This window comes from Rhinolophus sinicus, chromosome 2 (genome assembly GCF_057876585.1).
Source record: "Rhinolophus sinicus isolate RSI-liver-muscle chromosome 2, RSI-T2T, whole genome shotgun sequence".
NCBI lineage: Eukaryota > Metazoa > Chordata > Mammalia > Chiroptera > Rhinolophidae > Rhinolophus > Rhinolophus sinicus.
In genome coordinates this window covers 178,446,634-178,472,492 of record NC_142502.1, presented here as the reverse complement: position 1 = coordinate 178,472,492, position 25,859 = coordinate 178,446,634, and the positions used below count along the sequence as shown (strand labels likewise).

The following is a 25,859-nucleotide window of genomic DNA, read 5'->3' as shown; positions in this document are numbered from 1 at the left end:
CCCTCCACCCAGGGAAAGTCTACAAGATGCCAAAAGGTTTATTTTTCTAGGATTAATGCAATGACAGGGAATCAGCCATATATATTGTTGAAGATGACAAGCCAAATATTTTTCTGTAATTTTTACAATAATATGAGGGAAGCTGAAAAGAAAAAAAGAAAAAAAAAAAGTCACCGGTGTTAGGTTGGTCTTTGGAGGCGCCAGCCTCCAAAAATAACAACCATTCCTATGAATTACCAACAACACTGTTTGCAAGACAGTTGCTTGATACAAGAAATGGAACATATTAACAGGAGCTTCCTGAGAAGAAGGGGCTTAGGGAGGACAGACTGACCCAAGACAGAGGACTCTGGGGAGGGCGTGAGCTCCCGGCCACCAGCCCTGGATGTTCCCTCCTCCTCTTGCGCCCGGACAGGTCAGAGGAGATGCTTTCCCCAGTGCACCCTGAGTTAGAGCGTTTGAGCACGCACTGGGGGGCGTGGGGAATTCGAGCGGGGAGCAGGGCATCTGGTCCCAGCTGTACCTGTCCTACAGCACTGGGAAACAACATACTAACTGGGTTTCTCTCTCCAGACCTTGAAACCTACTGAAGTGATGCTGGTGGGGCAAACGCGAGACTGAAATGTAAGAGAGACAAGGGCCAGAGAGGATGCTCAGTGGGAAGAAAAGCCAAGGGTAAAACCAGACTCGCTCAGGTTTCACGTACCAGTCCCCGCACATCCCGCCTTCACCCCACCCTGGGCCTGGCAGCAAGGGGCTCATCATCTAGGGCCGCCACGCTCGCTCAGCAGGAACAAGAAACCGGAGTAGGTGAGGTCATCATGGGAGCCGGGAAAGGGAGCACCCCAGTCCGGAAATCCCGAGTAAAAGTCTGACCTCACTTCCCCATACACTGCCTCTGTCGCCATGGACCAGCCTGTCCCTGCCCTGGGCCACGGTGTCCCAGTTCAGGGGCTGTCACAGAGATGAAGTGGGAGGGAGAGAACTAGTGGTGTGCAGTGGAAGTCTGAAAGCTGGTGTCTGGGAGCCATGCCCCTCCATCTTCAAACCCCACACTAAGGGAGATCAAGAGGGCAGTGAGAAAAGAGCCCTTGCTGAACCCCGGCTCAGCAGGTCCAGGCCACTTCCAAGCCAGCTCAGAAAGTATTATCTGCCCCCGGCCTGTGAAGGCAGTGCCCAAGCTTACAAGACAAGCAGTTTCCAAGCTTGTAAGAAGCCAAGCAGCAGCAGCTGTGTCCCCCACAGGCCCTCTAAGAAGGAGGGGATCACCAGGGCCCTCATCTGGGAACTGGAGCCTCAGCTGACAGCTGCTTGGGTAACTTGTTCAGAGCCTCGGGGAATAGAGGTAGAGCCACGGGTGGGCACCTTCTGGAGTCAGACATCTGCTTAGTAGAAAGCACCTTCTATCTGTCAAAGTCATCAACGACCAGAGATGGCCTTCCCCAGGCCCTAACTGGGGCCTCGTCCACCAACTTTGTCCTCACACTATGCCCTTCACTCTCTCTCGGACCTTATTTTAGTCAAAGGGAGTCCGAAACCAAGAAGAATCTTGAAGGGAAAGGGAGGGAGGCGTTGCCCTGAATGACGGCCTGCGCTGCAGTGGTAATGGAGGAGTTGAGGCAGAGCTGCCCAAGGCTGGCTCACGTTGAGAGCTGTGCAGACAGGATGCCTTCAGGGGCCAGTGAGAGGCCCTCTGGCTGAGGGAGCCAAAGGAATGAGAGAAAAGAAAGGGCCAGCCAAGCAGACTCCCAGCAGGAGGCCAGTGAGGACACCCAGTGCTAGCCCCAGCCACCTGCCCCTCTCCAGTGGCGGGAATGCAAGTGAGATGTGACACAGAAAAGATGGAAGCACTCCAGGGATGGGCGACCAGGCCCTGGTCCCTCCTGGATCGCCTGCATCCTGTCCTGTCCACCCGCAGCATCCCCTCTAGCTGCCTCTCTTGCTCCTCCCCTGTGCCCGAGACACTGGTCCCCTTTGTGCTTCCTCCTGGGTCCCAGCAAGGACGGGAACAGCCCCTGGAGCTCACTTGGCTGTGCTTGCCCATCGAGTCACTGATCACCTCTCCAGGACTTAACACAGAGATGAAAGAGACCCTGCCAACTCGGGAACTCCTGGTCTGTGGGTTCGTGGGAGCCAGGGAGTGGAGGGCGGAATGCTGCCCGGCCCACTCCCTGCCAGCAGAAGGCCGTTTCCACCAGGAGCCAGGGATGTGAGCAAACCATGAGATGAACACAAAATGTTTTACCACTGGAATAAAACTGAAAATGTCCCTGGAACCCATTTTCTCCAGAAGTTCCAGGGAGGTTCGGTGCGAGTGAGTCACCACGGACACAATGGCTGCTTCTGAGTGCCAGACCAGCTGAGCCTGGTGGATGTGTAAACAGAACTTGGGCAAGAGATGGCAAGCCTTTGGGGCTGTGCCTGCCCAACAGCCAAAAGGGTTTTCTCCTCCCTTTCCAAACCCGCCAGCGGCGGGCGGCTGGGCAGCCCCAAGCTCCTCTCAGAGGCTGGATGAGGACAGCAGGAAACCCAAAACACAGAGCGGGCAATAAATCTCGGCCTGCCCGTGACAGCGCTCTGGCACGCCGGCGTGCTTCCTCTCTCTGAAGGAAGAAAAGATACATGATGAATAACAATCCCCAAGATCAGAAGAGTTATTAGGGAACTTGGGTGTTGCTTCTTGCAGACAAAATGTAGGCTTTCCAACAAGGCCTCCAGCCAGTACTTCATGAAGTCCCAGTGACAGGCTCACAAGTCCCCTTCTCCTTTGTGAAATAAGCATGAGACACTGGCTAGCGGGAGAAATTGTCCTGTTCTGTTCCCCACACACACCTGCTACAGGGAAAGAAAACCCAAACCCCCCATGGTAGAAGGTGGCTTGACTTCTAAGAACATTTTTCTCTTAATGGGCCAAGAAACTGTTCCAGAAAATGAGAATGACAAAAACAGTAAGTTACCACTAGACACCAACCATGTGCCACCATTTGAGCTGGAAAACAAACCTTCCAGAAAGAATTCCCATTTAACAAATGAGAAAACTGAGGCTCTGAAAGACTGAGTGCCCAGACCCAGGTAGGTTCAATAGCGAGACAGTGAGTGGCCGGTGAATACATCAAAATCCTAATCTAAAGGCCACATGCTTTCCATTTCTCTGCCTCTCATCCTTCTTGACCTCAGTAAATACCTGGCCCATAACAGGAGTGAGCTGTCAAAGTGCACAGACTCTAGTGGTAGAGATTCTAACATTTGCGAAGCATACTAGAACATTACAGCCTCGGTGAAAAAACCTGGAAGTGGGGCTAACTCAGGCCTGATGGCCATTGTAAAAATTATTATTATTATTAATAGTAATAATAATAATAATAAATATACTATTATTACTATAAAGTCTTCCTTGGTGCAGCAAAAACACTAAGAAAGCTTCTGGATACCCCCATGTAGAGAGAATACAAAACTTAATACTGAGGTCCCCACTCCTACTGTGGGTAAGGAAGTACACTTCCTTCTAGTGCTGACTTTCCAGGTGAGATGTGCTGGGTGGGAACCTGAGTATTCAGGACTCTGACACCGGCATTGGGCTCCCTGGTTTGTTACCTGCAGAGTCTCCCCTTTCAAGCCTCTAAGAGACAGCCAATTAGAGCACATTCCAAATGGATCTCTTGCCACCCCAGATCCACAAAGATACAAATGTGCAAAGCAGTGCCCAGCGCTGTTCTTCCTAGGACAACCAGAGGAAAATCATTGTGCCCTCTCCCTTCCTGGGCTCTTCTGCCCTTTACCTGGCAAATCCTCCATGCCCTGCACTGGTCCCACCTCTTCTGGCTAGCTTTGTCAGACTGCTTCACCCATGGAAGGTTCCCCTGGGGCTGGACCCCATCAATGATCAGAGCCCAGCTTGTCTCAGTCCAAGGCCATCTCGGGACAGTGACTGGTCTTCTCTTTCACAGTGCAAAACCTTGACCCTACTAAACATAACTGGCACAGAACTGGACACACAAGGGACATAAGCAAACAAATGCCTGCTAAAAGGACATAAGCAAACAAATGCCTGCTCTAAAGAAATTCAATGTTCATGGGGTGCACTGCCTAATTTCCTCAGGTCCTGAGACTGTGGACCAACCCGCTACTAGACGTGGCACTTTCAGAGACTGGAAAGTTGGGTAACAGCCAAGCCCTTCTATCTTCTCCATGTGTTATCATCCTCCCTGAACTGGCCTATCTACTTCATAGAAGCCTAAAGCCAAGGAGATCCAAGATGGAAGAGCAGATAAACACTGTGCCTGCTTCTTTCCATGAGCACATTAAAATTACAACAAAATTATAGAGCAATCAGCCTGCAGAATCATCTGCAGTCCAGTTGAACAGAAGTTTTATAACTAAGGATATAAACGAGAGGCAGCACCAAGACTGGTAGGAGGGGTGAAACAGGCTGGCCCTGAACCTCCATGTGGTGGTTAAGAATCAGGAAGAATATCTCGCACGTGGAGGTACCAACCCACCCCCCGGCCCCCGGAGGAATGAGAGACCCCCAGCCCCACACCAGGTTCCCCAGCCCAGAGTGCTGGTACCAGGAATAGGAGCCCCATAAAATCTGGCTGTGAAAACCAGTGGGGATTCCAACCATTCGGCTGGGACTGAGGCCTGTGGGAAATCCAGATGTCCTCTTAAGGGGCTCGTGCACAGTCTCACTCATTCAAAGGCACTAACCCTGGGCTCTGACACAGGGACAGTGACTTGGGGGGCATCAGGCATACGAGGGGCAGACTGAAGTGTGTGGCTTCAAGCGAGGGCTGCAAGACAGTCTCCATCTTCCCTATGAGGGGGCCTTCTCCAGTGCAGCCTGCAGGAGGGTGCCATCTGTTCTGTTTTGAGCCCTCCCCAACAAGGCCACAACTGAATCTGATTGGCCTGGTGAGCTCCACCCTGCTGACTCCACTGCAACCCCACCCCACCAAACTCCCCCAGCATCAGAGGCACTTTCTCCACAAGCAGCCTGTTCCTCCACATTGTATTCTTTCTCGGAAAACTATCAGGGTCTGCTAGTCCCAGGCAGGTGACAACCAGCCTCAGTGTGCTCTGAGACTTTTGCTGAGTAGCTCCAGGCTCAGCACTGGCACCAAACCAGAATCTACATTAACTTGATGGCCACAATTCTTTCCACTCTACGGACTCCCTGAGACCCTGCCTCACCCAACTTGTGCACCACACGAGGCTTTATTAGTGCCTGAAGCATAAGGGAGCTGGCAGGTGACAGCAGGCATTGGGTGTTTTGGCTTCTTGCGGAGCTACCCCAGTCCCAGTACTGGTGGCAGCCGTCCTCAGTCTGCAGCGTGGCCTCTCTCACTCACCACCAGGTTTAGCACAGGCAGTGAACAACCACTGATTGCTTTGTAGTTCCTACCAGGTAGTCCCCAGCTGCGGGTGACCTGGGCCTGCACCACAGCCCCTCCTAAGAGGCCCCAGAACCAACATACTTGTAGGTTGGTTTCAGACCACAGCAGAGCACTGCCCAATTAGCCCCACAAGCAGCACACACAAAGGGCAGTTTCAAAAGGCACCAAAGCCCACTGGGGCAAATATCACTCACTGAAGCAAACCCCCTCCACAGCAGCTTTTAAGCTATGGATGTGACCAAACCCCACAGCCAATAGCCTAAGCGTCAATCCCACCCACTGACATGTCAATAGCAATCAAGGCTCAACTATAACAGGAGGCCACACACAACCCAAGGGACACTCCTAGAGGACCCAGAGCAGGTGACCAGGGAGACTGTGCCAGGGCCCCACAGGGCACCAACTACATAAGGCCACCCAGCCAAGACTGGGAGACATAGCAGATCTACCTAATACATAGAAACAAACACAGAGAGGCAGCCAAAATGAGGAAACAAAGAAATACGTCCCAAATGAAGGAACAGGAGAAAAATCCAGAAAAATAACTAAACAAAATCGAGGCAAGCAACCTACCAGAGAGAGAGCTCAGAACAATGATTATAAGGATGCTCAAGGAACGTAGTGAGAACTTCAACAAAGAGATAACAAGCATAAAAAAGGACATAAAAACCATTTTAAAAGAAAGACAGAAGTGAAGAATACAATAACTGAAATGAAGAATGCAATAGAAAAAAATCACCAGCAGACTAGATGAAGCGGAGGATCAAATCAGCATTTGGAGGACAAGGTAGCAGAAAGCACCCAAATGGAACAGCAAATAGAAAAAAGAATCCAAAAAATGAGGATAGTTTAAGAGACCTCTGGGACCACATCAAGCATAACAACATTCACATCATAGGGGTGCCCGAAGGAGAAGAGAGAAACAAGAGATTGAGAACCTATTTGGAAGAAATAATGACTGAAAACTTCCCTAACCTGGAGAAGGAAATAGATATACAAGTCCAGGAAATATAGAGAGTCCCAAAAAAGATAAATCCAAACAGGCCCACATCAAGACACATTATAATTAGAATGGCAAAGTTTAAAGGGGGGTGGGGGGTGGGGGGTGGGGGGTGGGGGGTGGGAGATGAAGGTAAAGGGGATCGAATATATGGTGATGGAAGGAGAACTGACTCTGGGTGATGAACACACAATGGGATTTATAGATGATGTAATACAGAATTGTACACCTGAAATCTATGTAATTTTACTAACAATTGTCACCCCAATAAATTTAATAAAATTAAAAAACAAAAACAACAAAAAAACAAAGAGAGAATACTAAAAGCTGCAAGAGAAAGCCAACAAGTAACTTATAAGGGTGCTTCCAGAAGATTGTCAGTTGATTTCTCAACAAAATTTTGCAGGCAGGAAAAAATATTCAATGTGATGAAAAGTAGGTACTTACAACCAAGACTACCCTACCCAGCAAGGCTATCATTTAAAATCGAAGATAAGAAAAAGCTAAAGGAGTTCATCACCACCAAACCAGTATTACAAGGAAAGTTAGAGGGACTTCTATAAGATGGGAAAAAAAGATTAAAATTACGAATAATAAAATGGCAATAGCTACATATGTGTCAACAATTACTTTCAAAGTAAATGAATTAAATGCTCCAATCGAAAGACATAGGAGGGCTCAATGGATAAGAAAACAGAACCCTTATATATGCTGCCTACAAGAGACTCACTTCAGATTGAAAGACATATACACATGGTAAGCAAAGGGATGGAAAAAAGTTATTTCATGAAAATGGAAGTGATAAAAACAAACAAAAAAGTTGGTGTAGCAATACTTATACCAAACAAAATAGACTTTAAAACAAAGGCTGTAACAAGAGACACAGAAGGACCCAGTAATCCCACTTCTGGTATTTATCCAAAGAAACAGGAAATGCTACTTTGAGGGGACATGTGCATCCGTATGTTCATTGCAACATTGTTTACAATGGCCAAGATGTGGAGGCAACCTGGTGTCACTGGAAGAATGGATAAAGAGGAGGTGGTACAGTGGAATATTGCTCAGCCATGGAAGGGAATGTGTTCTTGCCATCTGCAGCAGCGTGGACGGACCTGAAGGGTATTGTGCTGAGTGGAGTGTCAAATAGAGAAAAACAGATGCAATGCGATTTCACTTATATGTGGAATCTAAAGAACAAAACAAACAAACAAAAGCCAAACAAACTCACAGATACAAAAAACATTTTGATGGTTGCCAGATGGGAGGGAGGTTAGAGGTATGGATTAAAAAAGGGGGAAGGGATTAAGAAGTACAAATTGGTAGTTGCAAAATAGTTATGGGGGTGTAAAGTAAAGCCTAGGGAATATAGTCAATAATATGGTAATAGCTATGTATAGTGCCAAATGAGCACTAGACTAGTCAGGCGATCATTGCTTAAATTATATAAATGTCTCACCATATGCTGTACACCTGAAATTAACATAAAATAATATTGAATGTCAAATGTAATTGAAAAATTTTTAAAGGGAGGGAAAAGGTGACAGGGAATAAGAGGTCCAAATTTCCAGGTATAAAACAGTCATGGTGATGTAATGCACAGCATGGGGAATATAGTCAATAATATTGTGATAGCGTGGTACGGTGTCCGATGGTTGCTGGACTTGTATGGTGATCACTTCTTTAGGTATATAAATGTTAAATAACTATGGTGTACTCCTGAAACTAATATAATATTGTATGTTAGCTATATTTTTAATAAAAATCTTTTAAAAATAAAAATAATAAACAATAAAATGCTATAATAAACACATTTCTTAAAATAGAAGCCCATAGCCATAACCACAGAGCTAGAAATATGCTTAGAGCACGTAGTCACCACTGCAGACAGGACAACAGAGCCCATGAGGGGTGAGGGCCTCACCCAGTTGACTCCAAGTACTAACAGAAAACTTACCCTTGTATCTCCTCCCCTATGTTTCTATCCTGCACCCTTACTCAATATGGCACCAGGACCATCCATGACAGCTTCAGTCACTGTGCATCTGCCGCTCTGGATGACGCCCAGCCCCTGCCAGCCTGTGGATCAGGCTGTGGTGAGCTGAAAGGGACCAGGCCTCAGGCTGATTGTTGCAGCCCAGCTGGCCGCAGCTGGAGAGCAAACTGCCCTTCGTAGCCAGTACCTGGACCCTCCTGGGCACAGTCCCATGCTGCCAAGAAATAAGCTCAATCCATTCGGAAAGCCCCTCAGAACCATTAGTTCCTATGTCCCTTCGCTCAGGGAGGGGCATTGTGAAAAAGGACTTCCTCTGAAACTTGGGGAAATACAAGAACTTTTAGAAATCCCTAGAAAGCAGAAGGCAGAAAGCCACAGGACATCTTCAGGCCTACCTTCCTGTAGCAGACGATCCCCTCAGCTGAGTAGAAGGACCTCAGGACGACAAGCATACGGAGGTGGGTGTCATGTCTACCACGTTCTGCCTCTAAGCCTTAAGCCCTAGGGCTGTTTCCGAAACACCGCTCCTCCCCAGGCTGCACCAACCCCCACACACCCCAGTCTTGCCACACACAGTTCCTCAGGGCACAGCTACACTCAGAGAGTCCCCTACGCTCTTCAGTCCCCTGCTCATACATTCATAAATTCAGCACATTCACTGAGCCCCAGCCCAGAAAGACAACATCCTAGGTCTCCAGCAGAACCCAATGGGGTAAAGAAGACAGAACAACCTGGTCACAAGTGAGGAGGCAGGAAACTGCTGGCCATGCTCAGGAAACAGCATGATACGCCCCGTGTCGCTGGGGCATAGGGGAGCAACAGGAGATAGAATGAAAACAGTAGCTTGAGGTCAGGTCACCAAGAGTTCCTAATACCAGGCTGAGAATCACCCACCCCAACCCTTGCAAAGTGCAGGTTTTGGTTAGAGTATAAGATAGTCTCAGAGAAGGTAGAGGCTACATCCTCTGGAGTCCTGGTGAGGTTGCAGATATTTTCTAGGCCTACGTGGCAAACATGTCCTCACCTTCCAGGCCCCGGCTCAAGGGTCACCTTCTCTCTCAAGCTTTTTCCTACTTCCCAGCCCCTTTCCTGACCAACTGGACCTACATTATAGCATCCGTGACACTTCATTGTGCTTGATGGTTGGTACTTCTATCTTCCCCCACACCTTAAGTTTTTCAAGTGAGAGGACCATGTCTTGTTCATCTCTATATCTCTAGAACCCAGCAAAATGACTGGCATGAACACTTACTCAAAGGATGGATGGATGGATGGATGGATGGATGGATGGATGGATGGATGGATAGATGGACGGACAGATGGCTTGATGATGGACCCTGCTTTCAACAATCAGAATCCATAAAAAAGATCCCCATTTCACAGCAGTCATAGTCTCCATGAGCATATCCTAAAATTACTACTTGCCAAAATGCTAAAATGAATAAAAGTATTTGACTTATTTATCTCGGTTTTCCCAGGCCCCCTTCCCTCTGTCTGTCTAGCCATGCTATTGGTGCCCAAAACCCTTGGCAGGCTCCTTGGTAGAGCTGAGCTGGGGCATCGGGCCCAGCCTCCCAGAGACACCATGGGAGAGGAAGAACCATGGCTGGATCCTGGCACCAGAACATTCGTCAGTAATGACATGGTTCCAGACAGACATAAATAGACAGATTAGCCTCTCTGCATTCTTCTCATAAAAATAACAACAGTTCCTAAGCACGCTGGCATGAGTGTGGACATTACGCATTGCAACCTGCTGTTCTTGGCAGTCGAGGGCTGGCCTTCCTTACGTTCCCCCAGCACCACAACCTCCTCCTCGGGGCTCTTGGAGGGCTCCCACTCCTGGCTCTATCCACCACGATCGTCCCAGAGCAGGTTGGCAGCCAAGCCCTGAGCCTGGCTAAGAACTTTTATGAGCATCGTGTCCATGGTTCGCTGTTCTCTTGGCTAGATCTTTATCTACTTTGGGTCATTATGTAACTAGAAATCCTGTACACACGGTGAAATAATTGTATGACCCATTCTGTACTACAGGAAATAGGAAGACTATCTGCTCTATTTCTACCCTAAACCTGAAGAAGAGCAGTCTCAAAGGGGAACCCCTTGCTTTATACACACAAATATATCAGTTCTCTCCTGCCCTTCCCTTTTTCCCCTCATTTTTTGTCCCTTGTCCTCTGGTACTTGCTGAACCTGAGTCATGACTGTGGCCCAAGGACCACGGCACTTGCTCCTCTGGCTTCTCCCTGCCTCCCTCTTTCTTCCACATTTAACCTTCCCCCTCCTCAGGCTTAGGGCTCAGCGATCAAAGGCGACACACTGGAGCCTGAAGTACTGATTAACAGACCCTTTAAGGTCCATAAATTCCCCCAAGATAAAAGCTGTCCCAAGCCTCATCGTCTTAACCGTTACTGATCCAGTCAAGCCTCTGGCCACAGAGCAGGTTCGGGCACTGGCTATCTGATAGCCATGGCTCCCTCCAGAAGACAAAAGATGACCAAACTGCTTGCAGGCCATAGAGGGCTTGATTTTTTTCTTCCTGTGATGGTATTACTCCTCGTGGCCTCCTCCAGAAAGATCCAGAACAAGGTAAGGGAGTTGGATCAGGCTACATGCCACACACATAATCAACTATGCAAAGCATCTTGCACAAAGGCCATGCCATGGAATGAAAAGAAAAGGGATTTCGAAGTCAGGGGACTTAGGTTCAAGCCCCAGCTTACCACTTACCAACTGTGAGATTTGGGCAAGTCTCAAAAACACAGTTTGTAATATAACATTTTGATCATTGCCAAATCCCAGTGAAAAGTTGTATTCTGATATAACTCTTTATTCTTGCTTTTAGTGGGTATGAGGATCTTTCCATATTTTTGTGACCACGTGTCACCCATGACTCTTCTATCTGTTTGTACTATCTTGTCAATTGCTTTATTGAGTCACTGGATTGTTAGTATTTCAGGAGCTTCAACGTGGAACTTTAGAGGGTCCATAAACCTCCAAAAATTTGAATGTACATGTGTATAAGTGTGTATTCATTTTTCTGGAGAATGCGTTCATTGCTTTTATCAAATTCTCAAAGAGTTGTGAAGTTTAACAGTTAACAACCTGTGTATGAGATTGCCACCAACAACCCTCCAGGACTAAACAATGATTCTCAGAGATCCATAAATGCACCAAAGTTTAGGCCCTGAGCATCACTAAGCACTTGTCTGTGCCCAGCAGTTGCTCTCTGGGGTCACTGGATACTCTACAGGATTGGCTTCGCAAACCTAACCTTAACTGTCTATGCAGTTTAGGTGTAATACTCCTGGGTGGGACAGTGTTGCACAGGTTATAGTATTACCATTTATTTTTAAAACCATAGTTCCCATAGGTCTGGAAATTGAATGAGAGATTACAACTTTCCATCTGTGATGCCCCAATTCAGGATTTTGTTCACTAGATCTAAAATCTCTTCCAATTACACAGATGAAATAAAGCTTTCATTGGCTACCCATCTACTCACTCCAGGGATACCATAATAAATTAGACAACTATGAGATTCTGACCACCACTCTCGTCCTGCTGTCAGTTTCATGAACCATAATCACCTTAATTTTGGATGTTACATACTAACCTTTGCGTATGCCACTCTGGAATCTCATTATCCCCAGTGAAATCAAGAAAACCTTCGCTAGGGCAATCTCTGCCCCCATGAACCCCTGCCTGCAGAAAACAGCCATCACAAAGCTTTTCAAGGATATTGATATGTTCGTCACCAATGTATTTCTCGATGATTTTGTAAAAAGAGTGACGTCTGGGTGGCCCCTCCTGTAAGGGGATGAGTGAGTGGTTACACATGATCAATCCATTCCAACATTCCAGTTTTTTGAACCTTTGCATTTCTTTGTATGCATTACACCGTGGACGTCCTGGCATCTCAGTTGCATTTAATGCAGGCCACCACTGAGTCCAGGTTTAAGTAAAAAATAAAATAAAAACAAAGCAAACTGCTGGAATCACCCCGAGCAACCTAACATACTAAATCAAGACTCTCTGGTAAGTACATACATCTTGATAAGTTTGGCTCAATCCAAAACATTACATAGCTTCCTCCCTAGTTTGTCACCTTGTAATTCTTCTGGTATGTACTCTTTTTCCTCCTGGGTCATACTTCATTCTCATCCCTGTTAGGCATGCTAAGATCCGCCTTAGTTATGGATCTGGAGGCCATGAGGGGAGTGAGGGGTGGTGAAAATATGCCTGAGGGAGACTTAGCACTAATGGTCTTTGATCAAGTGGAAAGAAGCCCTGTCCGACAGCGGTGGAGGAGGCCGCTTCTAACGGCCAAGTAAGGCACAGAGAGATTTGGGGAGTGGATCAAGCTACTCTGATTCAGTGGCATCTACCCAAATGTCCCCAATTCTGAAAACTCACTCTTTCTTGAACAATGTCCTCACCGTCCCACAAGAAACCTAGTGCCGCTGTGAATTATACTGTGCTATTAATGACAACCTTACGACCAAATGTCATGTTACATTAAGTTACAAGGCAATTCCAACGCAATTCGTTGAGGGCAGTTATAGAAGCACTCTGATTCTCTCAGCATGATTTGAGCTGAGAAGGTGAAACTCAGGGATTATTCATTTCTTTCTTTCCAGTGCAATCAGACATAGCCTGCCCATTCCACACCCCAGCAATCCTCGCACTGCATTTCTACAACACTATTCTGTAGCACCAGCCATTTAATCTGCCAAAGCCTTGTCCTCCGTGAGTACTTTAATTCCAGGCAATTTGGGGTGATTTTAAAAAAAAACAAACCTCTTTACCTCTGCAGATCATACATTATCAGAATGCCACTTTCTATTGACTGGGAAGCCATCACCAGCTCCAAACCTAGCCTGCATAGATAACCAACCCATCCTCCCATCTTTGAAGGCCTGTTTCCTGGAAGCTTTTGTGTTGTCAAGTGCTGAATCAGGAGCCAGTCAGGAAAACAGAAATCACTCTAGGTATATCAAGCAGGAAGTAATTTTATACAAAAATGTGGATATTTACAAAACTGTTATAAGGACTGAAAGTAATAAGATCAGGGAAGACCACCGTGAGCTCTTAGGGATAGCAGTAGCTTTCAGAGTCAGGAAGTTATGAGAACCACAGGAAACTACAAAAGATGATCTGGGCAGGAAAATGCCCCAAAAATCTCCCCTCTACCTAGGCTCAACGGAACGAAAGATGAATAAACTTTTCATTCTCTATTATGATTTTTCTACTGAAAAATTAGCAATACAATTAGGAATCTGGACAGAGATACTAAGCTATTTTAACATTACATGCTTAAAATTAAAGTATTATAAACTTTAGAAAAGCAGAAACAAAAATGACTTCAGATAGTTATTGCAGGCTACTTTGGATCTAAGGATTCGGAAGGGCTCAGCTTTCATAACTCTTAGAGCTGTTCTTTGTCACCTGCTTATTTGACTTTGGTTTCTGTTTTAACTTGTTTCACTTGGACCCACAACCAGTTTGTCTGTGGTTCTGGAATTTCTAGCAACTTCTTCAGCTTTTCTTCCACCAAGGCTGTCACTTGAGAAAAGCTATGTCTCTGACAATCACTGTATGAAAATCCTGCAAACCAAAGGTATCCACCTCCTAAACCACACCCTTGCAGTGAGCCGTCCACTGAGGGGCTCCCACAGTTCCCAGCCCTGCCAAGTCAGTCACTGCTTCCCCAGACACTGTGAATCGTGCCAGCATGCCCCACTGCAAGCTGAGTCTCCTCGTGTCCTGAGGGTCAGACAGACTTGGGGAGGGGAGCATAAGCATGACATCCATAGCAATGTGGCCATCAGCCAGGGACAGCCAGAGCCCAGCCCGCTCTATTTGTGTTGAAGACTGACCTGGCATTTACAGCAAGATGAGGCCAGGTTGCCCCAGGAAAATCCAGACCTCTTTGCTGGGAGCCTTCCGAACCTCCAAGCTCAAAGGTTACTGGACAGGTCTTGGGTGTGTGACCAAAAAAACACAAGACCAGGAAGAAAAGAAGGAAAAGGAACTGGATAGAGACTAGGCTGAGAGAGGAGGGACAACTCCCCACCATCCAGAACCCTGGACTCTGATGACGGAAGGAGCAAGCATTGCCCCTCACTGGTGTGGGGGCAGGAGTACAGGTCTGGAGTCCAATCTGCCTCATCTCCCGGGGTGACTCTCAGTAGGTCTTTGGGTGTCCTGGTGACATGGTGGAGGACAGGCAGTCAGTCCTCCAGCAATTAAATGGTGCCTGGGTTTCTGCCTCCAGGACCACGCTTCTAATTCTCACTGGAGAACTGGATGCAAGCGTCTCTGGCTGGCACATTGATAAGGGGTTACTATCCCAAACTTATAAAAAAACTCACTCAACTCAACTCCAGAAAAACAAACAACCCAATTAAAAAATGGGCAGAGGACATGCAGAAACATATTTTCTAAAAAGGACATACAGATGGCAAACAGACATAGGAAAAAATGCTCAACCTCACTAATCATCGTTAGAGAAATGCAAATAAAAACCACAATGAGATACCACCTCACCCCAGTCAGAATGGCTATCATCACTAAATCAACAAACAACAAGTGGCTGGCGCGGATGTGGAGAAAAGGGAACCCTTGTGCACTCTTGGTGGGATTGCAGATTGGTGCAGCCACTATGGAAAACAGTATGGAGGTATCTCAAAAATCTGAAAATGGAACTACCTTATGATCCAGCAATTCCACTCCTAGGTATCTATCCAGAGAAATCCAAAACTCTAATTCAAAAAAATGTATGCACCCCTATGTTTATTGCAGCACTATACACAATAGCCAAGACAAGGAAACAACTGAAATGCCCATCAGTAGACGATTGGATTAAGAAACTGTGGTACATTTATACAATGGAGTATTACACAGCCATAAGGAAGAATGAAATCTTACCATTTGCAACGATATGGATGGACCTAGAGAACATTATGCTAAGTGAAATTAGTCAGACGGAGAAAGACAAATACCATACGATCTCACTTATATGTGGAATCTAAAGAAAAGAATAAATGAATGAACTAATCAGAAACAGTCTCAGAGACATAGAGGAAAAACTGAGGGTTGCTAGATGGGGTGGTGGGGATAAGAGAAAAGGTGAGGGGATTAGAAAACAGTCAGTAACCACAAGATTGCCACAGGGTTACAAAAGTTAACTTGGGGAATGTAATCAATAGTGTTGTAAAGATTTTGTAGGGTATCCAATGGACACTTGTCTTGTTAGGGAGACCACCTCAGGGATGATGTAGATGCCTGATCACTGCACTGTACACCTGAAGCTGAAGCTGAACAATAATGAATGTCAACTACAATTTTACACACACACACACACACACACACACACATATATATATATATATATATATATATATATATATATATATATATATAGTTACAAATAGAAACAGTGGAAATGTAATGGCTGTATGTGATGTCTAAGGGGTAGCGGATGGGGGGAGGGATATAAATGATAAAAGTTTAACTATTACATTGTTTTGTGCACCTGAAACTAATTTTAAAAGTTTTAAAAATAAAATAAAATAAAGGAAATACAAAAAAAAAAAAAAAAGTCTCTGGCTGGCAAGGTGCTCCCTCTCACTCCCCACCCCAAACACCCCAACACCACAAACTGAGCCTCGGGCTGGGCACACAGATATCTCCATCATTGCTCATGGATTGACAAAGTGAGAAAAGGCTTCTGATATGGCTTCATGCCTTTTCATTGGCTGGTGGATTAATAACAGAGGAAATCCCATGACCCTGAACTCTAAATCACCTCTGAAATGGGCCAGGTGCTTTCCTTGATTGTGTTCTGATGGTGGGTTTTCTCTGGACCAGAGAACAGGACCTATAATACCTTCCCTTGTCCCACTGTCTTAGCCAAAAACAGGACCAGTCACCAGTTGGACGCTTGGTGAAGCCCAGGATAGAGGGACAGACGCAGACAAATGGACGGAATGGGGGCCTGGCCTCTGCAGATCCTGCCTTGGCCCGGCCTGGATTTTTCTTTCCTAATCTTCATCTCCAAGATTTTGCTTTGCAGGGAAATATATTGGTAATCTCAGAACTGCACATACTTCCCCGGTGAAATTCAGCTCACTTCTTCACCATTAATCTCCAGGAGGCTGGCTCCCCAAGTGACTCCATTTCCAGTTTTATCTGAAACAAAAATAGACTCTTGGAAACATTGCAGTCTTTGGGTCATCAGTTCAGAGGCTTCATCCAAGCCCTGGCAGAGGGTCCTCTCTCTGAGCTTACTCAGAACACCATGGCCGCCTGGGTACAGCCATCTCGTTGACATTGTTACTTGATTCAACACAGCATGTTTTTCCTTCAGGCCTTTCAGATGGTACTTGGATAGAAAACTATTTGGAAATACTGATGCCGACCAGCCAGGCACCTCAAACAGCCAAGGTACAAACCACCGGTGCCAGTCATGCCTGCCTTGGCGTATGATGCGGTCATCACTTAGAGAGCTGCCATACTTTCTGGGGGCTCCCAGGACTCACTACTTATACAGGTCTTTCCACATTTAACTCGTTCAACTCTGTGGGTGTTCATTTATTTATGTATCTTGCCCCATCATTTGAGTAGAAGCTTCCATCAGGCAGGAGCCAGATCTGATTCCACTTTAGGACTTGACCAGAAAACATAACCAACATCCCTCCTATACAATTTTTCTCAAAAGAGCCCTCAAGTCAAGAGAAATACTTCTTGAAGGACTGACCAAAAGTACGCACTCATGCTGTAGATTCTACAACAGTCATGTTGAATTAGGCCAGGTGATCAAGAGCTATTTATTCAGGCAGTTTTTCTTAACCATCACCTTTCACATCAAGTCTCATTGAGTCTTCCTGAACTGAACACTGCCAATGCGTCCTCTGCTTGCATTGAGAACTGAGTCATAAGAGCCATGTGAATCACTTCGATGCATTTATGGAAGGAAAGTTGTCCAATATCTGACACAGAGTCCCTTTTTTGTCTAAGGTTTTCCTAAGCATCTTATGGATACTGTTATATATATATATATATATATGTTTATATATGTTTTTATATATATATGTTTATATATATGTTTATATATATGTTTATATATATGTTTATATATATATATATAAAACAGTATCTATAAGGTATATATATATATATATAAAACATCTTAAAGTTTGTTGCTATCTTATACATACTATTACTGGTCAGATTTCTCTATTTACCCTGGCCACTAAGATTACAGACTAAATACCAGCCCATCAGTAGGAAATACACATGAATGCATTTTGAGGACTTACCTTACCTCTGACTTTATTTCCACACCTCTATTTTCCCTTTATCCACTATATTTTTATTTAATCCTGCTGTTTATAAACTACCCCAAAATTCTTGTGGAACAAATTGAGGTAGACAGTAATTAAGTAATAGATTCACCTATATAATAGCTTTATCAATTGGGGTAGGTTAAGTTTTGCCACAATAATAAATAATCCCAAAATCTCAGTGGTTTAGCACCACAAAGATCTGTGCGTGTACGTATGTGTGTATGGATGGATGCATGTATTTCTCACACACCATCATTTATTTCTCACACAGCATCACTTGGAGCTATGCTCTTGGCCATCATCACTACAGGGTACAACCTGACAGAACCTGCAACTTGACATAAGCTTCTATGATGACTGTAGCAGGACAAAGAGGAGGAATGGTGTACTGGGTCTTAAAACCATCACACATCACTTCTGCTCACATTTCATTGACCAAAATAAGCCACGCAGTCATGACTAACTACAAAAAGAGCAGGAAAGTACAAAACTACCATCAGCCTAAACAAAGGTGGGAAACCAGGAAGTTTGTGAACTGTGCTAATGATAAATGTACTAGCAATGTGCCATCCAAATTGGAACACATTTGAGGGTGAAAGAAGGAGCTGAAAGTAATAAAAATGATACATTTTTCTTTCAAAAAAATCCATGTATTGACTAACAAATTGATTTTATTTTATTGATGGACCATAAAATTGCTCGATTCAAAACCTAATTTCAAAAGAAAAATTCTTTCAAAATTATCTATAAATGTCTGCATACATCAAATCAAAAATATCTTCTTTATGGTGATAATCTGAACATTAAAAAATAATGTAAACAAATAACATAATTTAGGTTGCTATCTGAATCTGTCTCCTGGGCTATAGCTCCTTTTGTTCAACTAAATGCCTTTTATTCTTTATTTTAAAAAATAATAATTTAAAAATAATGTAAACAAAACAATTTATTCTTGGTGCATATTCATGTGTTTTAATCAGTTTCTTAGACATATCACTTTTTAATACTGTATCATTGAATTTTTTGAAGAATGTAATTTTTTTCAATATAACCTTACTATTTTAGATTTTTCTATAAAATTGCCTCCAGTTTTCTTCAGAGCTGCAAGTTATGATTAATAAATTTGAAGTTGTTGACTTTTTCAATTGACCCTTCTTTATAGACCACAATTTTCTAATTGAGAAAACATTCTGCCTTCTGCTGCCCAGATATCTTGGAGAAATTTGGCTAAATGGAGGATATTGTCAATTTCAATTATTTTTCATATTGAAATGAGTAAATATTTCACTTCAAATATTTTCACAGATGCTTTCCTTTTGCTCAAGTAGTTTTCCTTAACAAAACATGTCAAGTAAGTTGTCTCTATTTATGATTCTTTTGAACGGTTCACAAGTTTTAGATGCAGCAAAAGCGTAGGCCTCTTCAATTTTATTCCAATGCAGAGCAGAATGTAAATTCACTTTATTACCATATGACCACCTTCACAAGACTCTTCCCATAAACCCAGATATCCCAGACACTCTTACATAATTTGAATATTAAAGGCTGCATACCATTTGAGCTCTTATTATTTCACTTTCTTCAGCTCCCCCATTGCTTTGATAGAGACAGATCTTCCTTGCTTTGGTATAAATAAAACTTGCAACCTTTGTTCTCAATCATGCAAATTAACTAAAAAATTTAAAAACTGATGTTGGAGGGTAAGCCATTCATTTAATTTTGATTAAATATTTCCAGCTGGTTTTGAAAAAAGTGAACCAAAACTTAGGGGATTTGTTTACACAAAAGCTCAACAACATTTTATGTAGGACCCATAAGTTGATTCACAAAGCAGTTCTTTAAAAGTTCAAAGATTCCTAAAATCTGATTAATGATAGGCAGCAAAAGGAAAAAGTATATACCGCCAGGCTGAATTAGTATTTTGTACTCAAAAATCAGTTTTGTCACAAAATTTTTGGAGTTCAATTTTTCTGAGTTTATGTAAAATTATTTCATTTTTTACAATTATAGCTTCTAATTCAATTGACAGAACACCATGGTTCTTAATTACGTGTATACCCACCCAACCAACTGCAAGTACATTCCTAGTCTATAAACATCTTAATTTAGTAAGAATATTATTTGTTCTACAACACTGTGTTCCATCAATATTTATATTTTTATCACTGCAAAAAAAGAAAAATCTTCAGTGTTCAACTTCTTAACAAGCTATATTTGCATGCACTTCAGTTGTTTCATCTTTGACAAAATTAACTTCCAAAACCTTTACTTTGATTCCATAAATTGCATGAAAAATTGAATCAGTGTTAAAATTAACTTAATGGATATTCTATTTGAAGCATATTAGGACACTGATATCATGCTGGATTCTTATAATTGTTTGAGAAAGTATTCTTCTGCTGATGGAGTCTACACATCCACTGCTATCATTTCACTTTCCATCCTACCCCCAGGAAAATTTAGAATTGAAAAGGAGGATATTAACTCAGTAGAACAGTGATTTGGTCTAAACAGAGTCATAAAAGGATATGTAAACACACCTTTTGTAGCTATTAGTCCTAATTATCTTTGAGCAGAGCCTTAACTACAAACTTTTGAGAGGCTGATGCCTCTGTAACAGACACATTTGTGTCATCTGGTTTCCCAGTGGTCAGTGGTATTACTAGACCCACAGTATCAACAAACACCTTTTGCAACTTACACATTAATCATTAACTTTCTTGGAAGAAAAACATCAGTACTTAATTTTCTGTTAAGCATGCATTTGGGTTTCTTAACTCATTGCTATAGAGAGAGTATGTCATAACAAAAATGTTTTTAAAGCATTACCAAATGATAAATAGTTAATAATTGACACCAATAATATATTACAAAACCATTCTTGAAAGAGTATCCAGATTTATTCTGATTCACTGTACCACAGAATTTCTCAGCCTCTATTGCCTACACATGTTTCACATATACCTCACATATAATTTCCCTCATTTCCAGTGACCCCACTTATTTGTGGCCTGGCAGATTTTGTGGATCTCACAGGCTGAGGCACTTGCCCTAGCATAACTTGCTGGTGTACAAAATGAATTTCCCCCATCACCACCCAAGACCAGGAGGCCAATCGTGCTTTGCTGTATCAGGAAGTGAGAGTATTCCGCATGCTGCCATAGAAAGGTAGGTGTTACATATGTCTGCCTGGAAAGGGAGCTGAGTAAATAGACTGTACTAAAGCAAAGGCCTACCCTTTATAAGAAGTAGGACATTATTCATTCTAACTATAAAGTAAGAATAAGCTAACAATGTATATCGTGTTCCCTAAGGCAACCATTATAATAATAATAATAATAATAATAATAATAATAATAATAATGCAAAATGTATAGCTAAAAGTTCAATAGGGAAATCAAAATGGAATACTAAAAAATATTCAGTTAACCCAAAAGAACGAAACCAAGGAAGAAAGTGGAATTTAAAAAAGATGTGACAAATACAAAATAAATGGCAAAATGGCACGCTTAAATCCAATTATGTCAATAATTACATTGAACACCAATACACTAAACACTGCAAATAAAATGTCAAGATAGTTAGAAAGGATTTTAAAAAGTAAGTCTCAATTATATACTATCTACAAGACATACACTTGACACACAGAGACACAAATAGGTTGAAAGTAAAAGGAAAGAAAAAGAGAAACTTTGCAAATACATATCATTAAAAAAAGCTGTAATGGCTACTGTCACATCAGATAAAATAGACTTCAAGACAAAGAGCTTTAATAGAGATGAGGAGGGACATGTTATAATGATAGAAAGGTCAATTCCACATAACAAGCCTAAATGTAGCTGCAAAAAACATAAACCAAAACTCGACAAAAATAATGGGAGAAACAAATCTATAACCAGAGTTGGAGATTTTATCACCCCTCTTTCCATTACTGATAGAACTATAAAACAAAAAAGTTGGTACATATATAGAAGATCTGAATGACACTATCAAACACCATAACCAAACTGACACGGAATTCTACACACCCAACAACTGCAGACTATATAGTTTTAAAATGCACATGGAATATTCACCATGTGCTGGATTATAACAGGTCTAAGTTTTAAAATATTAAAACATTATGGACTGTGTTCTTTGAGCAAAACAAAATTAAACTAGAAATCAATAATAATATGAAAGCCAGAAAAGCGCCTAAATAGTCAGAAATTAAATAATGCCCTTTAAATACATTTCAGAGAACTCACTAGGGATATTAGAAAAAAAATTTGAACTAAATGAAAATAAAAACACAATGTATCAAAATTTGTGAGATGCAGTTCAAGAGTACTTAGAGGAAATTTTATAGCTCCACACACTTATATTAGAAAGGAAAAAAGGTATAGAATCAGTGATATAACTTTTCACATAAGCTAAAAATAGAAGAGCAAATTGAATTCAAAGTAAATAAAAATATAGAAATAATAATAAATTAAGAACAGACATGAATCAAATAGAAAAACAATACCAAAAATATTATCTTGGAGGAGATTAATAAAATTGGTAAATCCTTCACAGGAGCGACAAAGAAAAAAAGAGGAGAAATACAAATTATGTACCAGAAATGAATGAGGAACTATTGCGACAGGCCCTATGGAAATCAAAAGGACAATAACGGAATATTATGCACAATTGTATGTCAATAAATTTGACAACTTACATAAACCTAAATGAAATTTTAAAAATTCCTTGAAAAACACAACTTGCCAAAACTGATAAAAGGTGAAATTATAAATTTGTATAGCCCTATATCTGCAAAAGATATTGCATTCATCAAAAATGTCCCCAGGAAGAAAAACTCCAAGCTCAGATGAATTTGCTGCTAAATTCTATCAAATATTTAGCCAATAAAATAATATTAATCACACGTAAACACTTTCAGAAAATAGAGAAAGGAACGCTTCCCTGCTTATGTTATGAGACCAAAGTTTGAAAAACAATGATAAGAAAATTTTTTGATGAACACAAATGCAAAAATCCCTAACAAAATATTAGCAAGTAGAATCCATCAATATATAAAAAGGATAATTCATCATGAAAAAGTGGGATTATTCTAAGAATGCAAGATTGATCTGACATTCAAAATTCAAAGAAATTCAGAGATCCAAGATGGTGGAGTAGATAAACACAGTGCCTGTTTCCTTCCGTGAACACATTAAAATTACAACTAAACTATAGAACAATCAACCTGGAGTATCATCTGAAGTCTAGCTAAACAGAAGTTTTATCACTAAGGATATAAACAAGAGGCCTCATCAAGACTGGTAGGAGGTGGCCAGCCCAGTGGCTCAGGCAGTTGGATCTCCGTGCTCCTAATGCCGAAGGCTGCTGGTTCGACTCCCTCAAGGGATGGTGGGCTGGGCCCGCTGCAACTAACAACAGCAACTGGACCCGGAGCTGAACTGCACCCTGCACAACTACGATTGAAACAATAACAACTTGACTTGGAAAAAAATCCTGGAAGTACACCCTGTTCCCCAGTAAAGTCCTGTTCCCCTTCCCCAATAAAATCTTTAAATAAAAAAAAAAAAAAAAAGACTGGTAGGAGGGACGGAGACATGAAACAGGCCAGCCCCAAAACTCTGTGTGGCAGTTGAGAATCAAGAGGGATATATCAGCAGCCGCAGGTGCCCCACTGGGGAAATGAGGGACCCCCAGCCCCACAACAGGCTCCCCAGCCCAGAGTGCTGGTGCTGGGAAAAGGAGCCCCCACAACATCTGGCTGTGAAGGACAGTGGCGTTTCCAATCGTCAGAGTGGGAAGGAAGGCTGCGAGAAATCCAAACGCCCTATTAAAAGGCCCACACACAGGCTCACTCGCTCACAGGCACGCACCTTGGGCTCCAGCAGAGGACAGTGATTCAGGAGGCTTCAGAGACAAATGAGGGGACAAACTGAGATATGTGGCTTCAGGGAAAGAACAGAAAGACAGTCGGCATTTGCCCTGTGTGAGGTCCTTCTCCTGTGCAGCCAGCAGGCAGGCACCATCTTTAATGTGTTGAGCCCGCCCCCAACAAGGCCAAATCTGAATCTGATTGGCCTGGTGAGCTCTGTTGCTCCACCCTGCTGATTCAGCTGGGATGCCTCCCCACTCAGCTGACAAAGAGAGAATCCTAAAAGCAGCAAGAGAAAGGCAACTAGTAACTTATAAGGGCGCTCCCATTTGTCAACTGATTTATCAATAGAAACTTTATAGGCCAGAAGGGATTGGCACAAAATATTCACAATGATGAAAAGGATATACAACCAAGACTACTCTACCCAGCAAGGCTATCATTTAAAATCAAAGGACAGGTAACTTTCCAGACAAGAAAAAGCTAAAGGAGTTCATCACCACCAAACCTTTATTACAGTGAATGTCAGAGGGAATTTTTTTTAATTGAAGTTTATTGGGGTGACAATTGTTAGTAAAGTTACATAGATTTCAGGTGTACAATTCTGTAATACATTATCTATATCTCACATAGTGTGTTCACCACATATAGTCAATTCTCTTTCTATTAACATAGATTAGACTCCGTTTACTAGAGAGAATTTTTTTAAGATGAGGAAAACAAAGATCAAAATTATGAATAATAAAATGGCAATAGCTACATATCTATCAACAATTACTTTCAATGTAAATGGATTAAATTCTCCAACCAAAAGACATAAGAAGGTTGAATGGATAAGAAAACAATACCCTTACATATGCTACTACAAGAGACTTACTTCTGATTGAAAGACACACAGAGACAGAAAGTAAAGGGATGTACAGAGATATTGCATGAAAATAGAAACAAAAAACAAACAAACAAAAAACTGGTGTAGCAATATTTATACCAGATAAAATAGACTTTAAACAAAGGCTATAAGAAGACACATGAAAGACCCAGTAATCCCACTTATGGGTATTTATCATGGGGACATGTGCATCCATATGCATATGTTCATTGCAGCATTGTTTCCAATAGCCAAGATGTGGAGGCAGCCTAAGTGTCCACTGATGGATGAATAAATAAAGAGGAGTTAATACATTGATACAGAGGAATATTGCCAAGCCATGTAAGGGAATGGGTTCTTGCAATCTGCAGCAGCATGGATGGACCCGGAGGGTATTTTGCTGAGTGGAGTGTCAAACAGAGGAAGACAGATGAGATTTCACTTATATGTGGAATCTAAAGACTAAAATAAAGAAACAAAATGAAAACAAACTCATAGATACAGAAAACATTTTGATGGTTGCCAGATGGGTAGGGAGTTGGGGGTGGGTGAAAAGGGAGAAGGGATTAAAAAGTACAAATTGGTTGTTACAAGGTAGTTACAAGAATGAAGGGTATAGCATAAGGAATATCGTCAATAATAGTGTAATAATTATGTATGTTGTCAGTAGGATACTAGATGGGAGGGGTTGGGGGGCAAAGTGAAAAAGACGAAGGGATTAAGAAGTACAAATTGGCAGTTACAAAACAGTCATGGGGGTGTGAAGTAAAGCATAGGGAATATAGTCAATGATGTGGCAATAACTATGTATAGTACCAAGTGGATACTTGACTAGTCAGGGGGATTGTTTCTTAAATTATATAAATGTTTAACCACTACATTTTACGCCTGAAACTAATATAATACTGAATATCAAACATAATTGAAAATATTAAAAAGAGGGGGAAAGGTGAAGGGGAATAAGAGGTCCAAATTTCCAGGTACAAATAAATCATGGGGGTTTAATGCACAACATAGGGAATATAGTCAATAATATTGTGATAGCAGGTACAGTGTCAGATGGCTGCTGGACTTACCGTGGTGATCACTTCTGTAGGTATATAAATGTTGAATGACTATGGTGTACCCCCTAAAACTAATATAATATTGTATGTTAGCTATATTTTTAATAAAAATCTTTTTTAAAAAAATCAAAGAAATTCACCATATTAACAGAATAAATGAGAAAAACTATATGATTCTCTCAAAAGATGGAGAAAAATCATTTGTTAAAGTTCAAAACCCACTTAGGGGTAAGAGAAAAAAATACTCTCAGCAAATGGGAAATAGAAGAAAACTTCTTCAACTAGATTTTTCAAAGCAGGAGAAAAATAAAAAATCCTA

The 25,859-nt window shown here is 42.3% G+C and overlaps 1 long non-coding RNA gene across 2 annotated transcripts in view; it reads right to left on the bottom strand.

The window, feature by feature from the left end:
* The window catches only part of LOC109455986 (uncharacterized), a 152,025-nt gene extending 148,076 nt beyond the window's left edge, over window positions 1-3,949 (bottom strand). For both annotated transcript variants that reach the window (XR_012496258.2, XR_002138784.3), the window contains exon 1: window positions 3,780-3,949. This is a non-coding gene — a long non-coding RNA (uncharacterized LOC109455986). The remainder of the gene's footprint in view (window positions 1-3,779) is intronic.
* Between the last annotated feature and the right edge of the window lie 21,910 nt (window positions 3,950-25,859).